We start from the raw sequence: 8,705 nt of genomic DNA on the forward strand, positions 1-8,705 counted from the left end.
CCTATGAAAAAAAATTAATAATAATTTTATTACTATAATTATAAATATTCGTAAAGTAAGAAAGTGTATTTTATTAATATAGATCTAATGTTTTGTAATTTTTTTTTACTTTACAAATTTGCTTCTTCCGTTCTTCATTTGCTCTTCTTCAAGCTGGATAGAGTTCAGCAGTATGACTGAATGAATAGCTATGTAGCCACATAAATTTTTGGCAAAAATTAGAACGTACTAAATGTGAATACTAACAAATAATAATCTCTTTGTTAATTTTAGATGTAAAGTGTATTTCAAGGTGTATGATATGCCTACATAGCTATTCATTCAGCTAACCTGTTGAACTCTGGTGTGAATAAAAATGGCGAAGACCATGAGCAAAACCCATTCGGCTGCTTTGATACCCAGGTTGGGATGCTTGATGATTATAAAAGTCGGTCGCATACATGCTTTCATGTCAAGTTCATGTCCATGCATTCATTTATCAATAAATTGTCATTATTTGTGGTTTACTTGTATATGCTTGTAATAATCTACTCTATGTTAATTGCTTACTTGTTAAGATTTTTTGAAATCTCACTATGATAGTTTCCACTACTATTCCACACCCGGTATAATAGAAGTTGGTATAGCCTTAAACGAGGGCCTTAATGACCAAGCAGAAGAGCACGACACATCCTCCAGAGAGAATTGTACCTATGATGGTCATGAGTTTGCCCGAGCTCTCCATCTTAGAGTGCCTTGGAACTATTGATGAAGCAATCACCGACATACTCCAATTTATTGAGGAATTCAAACGGCTTAACAATCGGGATAAAGATTGGATCTTAGAAAAGTGAGTGAAGCCCGAGCCCTTTTGTTGGACCAAAAAAAAAAAAAAGAAGAAAAAGAAAAAGAGAAGGGAGGAAAAAAGGGACCATGGGGGAATAGGAGTAAAGAAAAAGATAATGAATTATAATTTTTGTGAAACAGTATCTTGATGGTCTCTATGTTTTGGAAAATCGTTTTTGTGAAATATCTGTACAAGATATACTTTAAAAATATCTATACATAGTTGTGACTTGGTTTTTATAAGTCATTGTATTATAGTTATAAACATCATGTAGATCGTGTGTATAATATGTGTTGTAAACAAGAATTTTTTATTGGTCAACAGGGCACGCTTTAGTAGTATGTGTGCGTGTGTGTGTGTAGTGATGAAACGTCCAAGGGACGTTTGCCCACTGAAGACAAAATACATATGGTTATTTTATCTAGATATATATGAAATATATATAGATAGAAATAGCATTATAAAAAAAAATTATATGTTCTTATAAATTTATAAATCATATAACAATAAAGAGTTATAACCTAATTGCAACATTTATTCCTGCCCATATAAATATTTCATGCAAACATTAAACGACCAAAAAATGTCTAGGTCCACTTTATTTAGAGAAAATCTATTTAAAACATTTTTTTTAACACACCTAGCACACTACTAATGTGGAAAATTCCACATTAGTTATTAAAATCCTTTATTTATCGCTCCCACTTGAGTGCATTTTTTCAATTTGAACTATTAATTATAGATTATATCATATCATATTAAAAATTCATCCAAAATTTGAATATCTTCTAGAATGGCAAGATCAATTTTTAGACGACATCCAGCTTGATGAGTCCTTTGTTGACTGCAGCATCTCGAATGAGTTTTGAGTGATTCTTCAATATCGTTACAGAGCTTGTGAGGATCAGGAATCACACTTGGGTCAACTGACAAAGAAATAATCATCTTATTCACATAACTTTGAAAATGGAGAACCAATGACTGCAATACAAATAGGAGAAAAACGTATAAGAACAAAGCATTAGGATAATTAATTGTAAGCCACGGGTTTCGACTTCAAAGACTTTTGCTTCAATTCATTATGTGCACTCACTCAACACATTGACTTTCATGTATTTTTTGGATAACTTACATTTGGGGCGCCATAAACAGTAGGAGCAAGGTAAGCAATTGGATGGCCATAAAAGCTAATTTCTTCTTGCGGACCAATCACTCCAGAAATAGCCATTGTTATATTTGAGAGTGCTCGGCGTATTATAGCAGCAGCAACCTGTTATATATCCATGATGTAAACCTAATTTATGACATTATTCAGCAGCTTGTCGTACTGACCTCTAGTGATGATAAACATTTTTTTTTCTGCAATGATATACCCATTTTTTTCAATAATGATTTGTACAAATGACCCTCATGCAGTCTATTTGTAAAAAAATGGACCCTTTCACAAAAAAAGTAGAAAAAAATACTTTCTTTCAATGAGATCGACCTACTTTTTACAAAGGATCTGCTCAAGGCTTCCACAATTATGTATGTAAGTGATGAATTACTTATATGGGATTATATAATGCTTCACTTGAATTTGGATATATATGATTAATTAATCCTTGGTAATAATTTATAATTTGACAATAACTAGCTAGCTTGAGTTATAAAACTGAAGTGTTAGGTCTAAGGAGATCGATCGTATCTACGTACGTACCTTGGTTCCAAATGTTCTGAATACTAACCCAAGACAAGTATTTGTGAATATGGGTTCAAGTGAGAGCTTTTTTCTATCAATAGTGGCCTTTGCTTTCCGAACATAATCCAATGGGTCGTCTTGCAAAGCAATGGTGAATGGGAGGAACAAATATCCGATCACATTTCCCCACCTAATTTTCGACCCCGTAGCCATCATATCAGCCATATCCTGTACGTTTAAATTCTATTAGAGGTATGATGATTTGATGTTTAGTCATGTAATTTAGAGTTTGTACTTTGTTTTAGAGTTTGGATTTAATATTGTAGCATTAATTAATGCATATTGGGATGATGATGATATAATTTTCAAACTAAGACAGAAAGATAATTTACTTGTATTCCTGCAGACTTTCTGAGATTGACGAGAATGACTGTCCTAAGGCGGATACCTTTGGGGATATTGCTATTGCTTTGCTTCACTCGTCCATCTTTTTGCTCCTCACCACCTATACATGATGAGTAAACTATATTATATGCATTACGGATAAGCATTAATGCTGGTGTCGGTAGCTTATACATGATATGCATAATGAAAAATACTATTAATCATCATTGTGAGTATCATTCATGTGATCTTATTATTTTCTGATACGGAATCAATGATCGATTGACAACTTATCAGTTAAGCATTTAATTAATACCATATAATTAGAAGACGTACGATAAATATCATTACCAAGAAACTGCTTTTATTTTCCTAGAAGATAAGAGCTACTACCTTGGGAATTATTGCAACAACTGAACATGATATTATAGAGTACCCATGCATAATTGCTTGAGCAGATCAAGTGCAAATGGGGACTTTTCACTTAAAAATGCCATGATCAGCATGAATGAGGTTAAACAATACATTAATATATCACAAAATGATCGTCTATGGAATTGTAATTGGAAACTTACTATATCTATGATTCAGATATCTCGATAGGCCAGCTTGAGTTATTCCAACAACAACATCGTTTACAGTCTGTAAAATTCATCCACATCAAAATTACGAATAAAACAAATGCTTTATTTGTTAGGTAGGATCGTATAAAGAAAGTGCATAAACAAATGCCTATCAATTGACAATTAAGCATCATTTGCAGCTTGAAACAATATTCTTACGAAAAAACAGCTTATAATAGCCATACCAATGTGGTTTTGGAGAGAGATCAGGTGGTGTTTACTTTGGGATTTATTACAAATATATTCAAACTTTTTTTACATATGTTTATATTATATAATTAACTTAAAGTTTTAGTAATCATAAATTGGTGCAATCCCAAGTTTGTGCCGCACCGTAAGTCATTTCATCCCTCTTTCTCTCTCTCTCTCTCCCTCTCTCTCTCACTCCTCTCTTTGTCTCTATCTCTATCCCTACTCCATGGTCACATCTCCCCGCCGCTCTTCCTGACCACCACATGCCACAAACAGGCCTCTCTCTCTCTCTCTCCGTACGAAGCTAGCCACTGTGGCTGGTAGAGGTTGGCACACCTTGTCCAGTCATGTCGCCTTGCTTCGTTGAACCCTCCTTGCAAAACCACCACCTTGCCCCCAAAATCCTGTTGCTCTACCTCACTTCGTTGTGGTAAGTGTTCTCGAATCTCTCGCTATCGTGTAATTGTCGGTCCATTTATGGCTAACTTGGGTTGTTAAATTTTTCGGACGGTTGAGAGATTTTGTGGACTAAGTCTGTGAAATTTATGTAATCGTATTAGTTTGAGTGGAGGTTGGTTTTGAGATATCATGGACATTGGAGGAAGCGGTTTGCGACCTTGAATTCGGTATACAAATATATTTGGGTAGTGAATGTGTATTGTCATGTGGGGCTTCTAATGGATTATAAGTACTGAAATTCAAGGAGGGCGGGTTGATTATTGGTGGAGTTGTATTTTTTGGGACATATCTTCCTTGGGCCATTATAAATCTGAGGCACCAAGTGGAGTAGATGTTGAATGGCTCGTTTATAGGCTCAAGAGTTTGTTCTAATTGAGCTGTAGTCCAGACTATAGAATTTTGTTATTTATGTTGGTTTAAAGATGCTATTAATATACTGATGGTGATTTGGATTAGGTTATGATACTACTATTGTTCGGACTCAAGGCTTAGATAGTATATTTCAAAAGTTAGGTAAGCAGTGCTCCTATACTAAACTTTGTAACAAAAAATGTCTAAGATTGTTATTGTGAAAAACTTGCAGATTTTGTTATGAAAACAATCTCGATCATTTTCTGCCATTACATGCAGGCATATAATGAAATATTTATGAAGTATAATGAAATATTTTTGTCATGACGTGTAGACATGAATATTTTTGGTACTATGTTTCTCTACTGTATAAAAATGCGAATATGAAGTCTAAAACTTTTATATGATATTTATCTGCTCATTACTATATTCTTATATGATATTGTATCTGAAAACCCTCTGGCATGACATTCTGTTTATAGTTTGTACCATGGGTGTAAAATTATTACCTTTGTTATTACGTTGGCATCAACATCTTTGTTTCTAAGTGCACCTACTTTGGAGACAAAGTGATTTTTTGCGTGGGTCTTTGTTGTACACACACTCGGCTCACCGAGTTTGAAAATGGGAGATTTCACTTTTGTTTCTGCTCGGTTTACCGATGGGGTTTGCACAACCCTGACACAGGGGTTAAACGTGACATCTGTTATGTTATGTCATGTTTCAATTATACTTATGCCAAAGGTTTTTTGTATATGTTATTATTGTAATGAAATGTTAATATCATTGCTATTTTTTTAGACTATTTGTTTCTGCATTCTGTAACAATATTTTTTTAAGACTATATTTAAACAATATTTTAATTTTATAATATTTTTATTCAACTTTTTCTCTCTTATTTTCCAAAACTCAAAAAATATTCAATTCAAATTATCTCATTACTATTTACAAATTATCTTATTACTATTCACAAAATTTTCATCTCATTTCAACCCAAATGAGCCCGGGCAAAGTTTTGTTGGAATTCGAAATTGATGCAAAGTTTGAGAACCCTGAGATCAGCACTCTCATCCGGATGCAAAAAAATTGTACAAGGTATATATCATTATCCATCATGTAAATTAACGGCTGGCGGCTGAAGAAATGCCCAGCGGATCCAATATAATATATATACTAGTCCAATCTAAAATTTATATAAGATAAGATAAGTCTCTTAAATTAAAAATATTTAAAATGTAAAATATCTAATATTTAATCATAATATACTATTCTTCCTAGTTTTCTAAAATCATATTTAAATAGGAATGCTAAATATTTTAATAAAATGATATAAAACAAGTATTTTAGTTAAACATGATTGGAGTAAACAATATTTCAATTGGAAACTATCTGTTCTTAAATGTTTAAATGGAAGAAAATATTTTAATACAAATTTGAAAGAATATATTATATATTACTGTCTGAAAATTGCGGATTTTAAGAAAATAGATGATTATTATAGAAAGAGAATAAAGAAATATATTATAATATTTAAAGGGTAATGATGCATTACACCTCTTTTACTACTATTTTAATTTTTTAATATCCAACTATCTTTTTTCCTTTTGTTCTTTGATTCAGGATTAAAAATTTCAGCACATGACATTTTTGCATAATTTTAAAGAAAATAAATTCAATCAACTATTATGTAAATTAATTAAAAATAAATTCAATTTTATAAAAATTGACTTTCTTTTACTCTTTGAGTCAATTTTTATAAAATTAAATTTATTTTTAATTAATTTACATGATTATATTAATTAATTGAATTTATTTTCTATTAAATTATGCGAGAAATTCATGTTTTGAATTTTTAATTTAGATTTAAAGAGCAAAATGAAAAAAAAAAAAAAAAACTGGATAATAAAACAGTAGTAAAAGAGGTGTATGGGATATCATTACCCTAACTGATAAAGGTATATACTACTACTTAACAACTTCTGTACAACTTATTAATAGATTTTAAAATTTTCTGACTTGTTATATATTTTATTTAAATGTGCTTGATTTTTTTTAAAAAAATATTTTTATTATATACTAGTAAAATAATTAATATAGTTTGGTTGTTATTGTATCATTACTGTTGACAACATTATTAAAAAGTTTTCCGTGTCCCACATCATTCAAAGAAGTTGGAAATCGAAATGCATCCAAATCAAAATATAATTAATGGCATATATGAAATTGTGTCGAACTTCATGGGACCATTAGTTTGCAAACTTGAATGAAAAAGAGAAATGTTATAGAAGTAAATAAATCAACTAATTAATTAAGACGAACATGCATAAAATGGGTTCAAGTTGTGAACCAACGTATGTACGTACATACCGTGTTCATTGCATTCTTCACGAGCTTTATGTCGTCCAAGCTGACAGTCTGATGCACGAACTTTTTTACGTTCAGCTCAACCCCGGGTGCACCTTTGATCGGAGTTTTCACGTCATTCAGAAATAGAATGGTCGCCACAAACAGCAACACATCCACCAAAGTGTTCCAAATCAACCTTAAAAATAGCCAAATTGCTAAAAAGAACCACCAAAACCCATCCCGCGAATTCAACGTTGAACCTGCTCGTATTTTCACTGGAACACTAGGCAATGCTTCTGGGTCAGAGGTTTTCCGTGTACAGGCTAGGAGAAGGGATATGAGGGATGCGCCATCGCCCATCGAGTGGTGAATCCTAAAGACCCCAACAGCCTCTGCATCTGAGGTTTTGATGTTGAGAATGTGGAGTTCCCATAATGGTTTGGAGAGGTCTAAGGGAGTTCTTGTGACATTTGACACGTAGTCTTCAACAAATCTGTCTGGAAAATCTATGTTGGGATCCAATTCGGGAACAATAATATGATCCTCCAGATTTACTTTCGTCCTAGTCCATTTTTTATTTTTGCAGTACTTGTTGCCATCAACGACCTTTAATTAATTCGTTTCATGAAAGAGCAAGAAACACATGATTAAATACGTTAAGAATATTGAATTTTACAAGTACTGGCCAGCAACTGATGAAAATGCCACTTAATTCGCTCGCCTCATGGTTTACTTTATGGCATTGATCAAGTAAACCATGGTTTTCGACCAAGCTACAGATCAGAAACCCCATGCATACAGCGAATTAAGAAGCATAGAAAGAAATTATAGGGCTGGCCGTATGATAAATTTCTTACCATCTTGCTGGAGAATCTAGGATGCTTGACCAAAGTTTGCTCCAAACCAGCCTTAACAACGTCAGGATTGATTCTTGTCTTGCACCCCATGATGGCAATGATATAAACGTTAAAGCGTGGCGCATGAAAAAACCGAGCTGCTGGACTTAGTGGCTCCTCGTGATCATGACTGCTTCTTGATGCCTTGACATGATCACCCATCAGCATCTTGCTTCTGCAATTCCCTCTTCTAGCTTTGTGGATGGTTTTGTTTAATTTTGTTTCACAAAGCTTTCAAAAAACTGTTTGCAGTCTTGATCTCTTGCTGGGACTTCAGTACGTACTATATATTATCGTGGGCTTGTTAGATTGTGAGTTTGGTTTAAGTATTACGTACGGCTCTTTTGTCGAAGTGTAATAAATGGCTAGCTAACTGCATGCTTTAATTTGGAATTAAAGAATTCATGTTTGCGACTGATAAGATACCAACCCGACTTCACGGCACCAGGTATTGCCTCCAGCACAACTAACTTCACGGCCGCAACAAATATTACCTCAAACAACGATTGATTCAATCAAGATCATCAGTATTTATCTCTATTTAAAATTCTACAGCTATAGCCAATTAACCCTAACAGAAAGAGAAGATTTGAGGGATAACTTCCTTACTTTTCATTAACACTGTGTGGGATATTTATACACGTATAAAAGTATCAAAGCCGTTACATAACAGTAGAGAAGGACTTGTCTACAATTCTTACAATTCTTCTAGAACCTTACTATTTTCTAATTTTATTGTATCTAGCTTAATACGGCCCCTCGAGTTTAAGGGGGTATTTAACACATTGAGACTTGACCTAAAATGAAAGAATTTGTCTGAAACTAATGGTTTAGTAAATACATCTGCAATTTGATTCTTGGAGCTGATAAATTTGACAATAACGCTTTTAGCAGCAACTCAGTCTCAAACGAAGTGAAAGTCAACCTCCATATGTTTAGTTTTGGAG

General features: G+C 33.1%; 1 pseudogene; it reads right to left on the reverse strand.

The window, feature by feature from the left end:
• Nucleotides 1-1,394: 1,394 nt before the first annotated feature.
• LOC121257100 lies at nucleotides 1,395-8,065 on the reverse strand (annotated as a pseudogene).
• Nucleotides 8,066-8,705: the final 640 nt, after the last annotated feature.

Source organism: Juglans microcarpa x Juglans regia, chromosome 3S, assembly GCF_004785595.1.
Source record: "Juglans microcarpa x Juglans regia isolate MS1-56 chromosome 3S, Jm3101_v1.0, whole genome shotgun sequence".
In the NCBI taxonomy this organism is placed as follows: domain Eukaryota; kingdom Viridiplantae; phylum Streptophyta; class Magnoliopsida; order Fagales; family Juglandaceae; genus Juglans; species Juglans microcarpa x Juglans regia.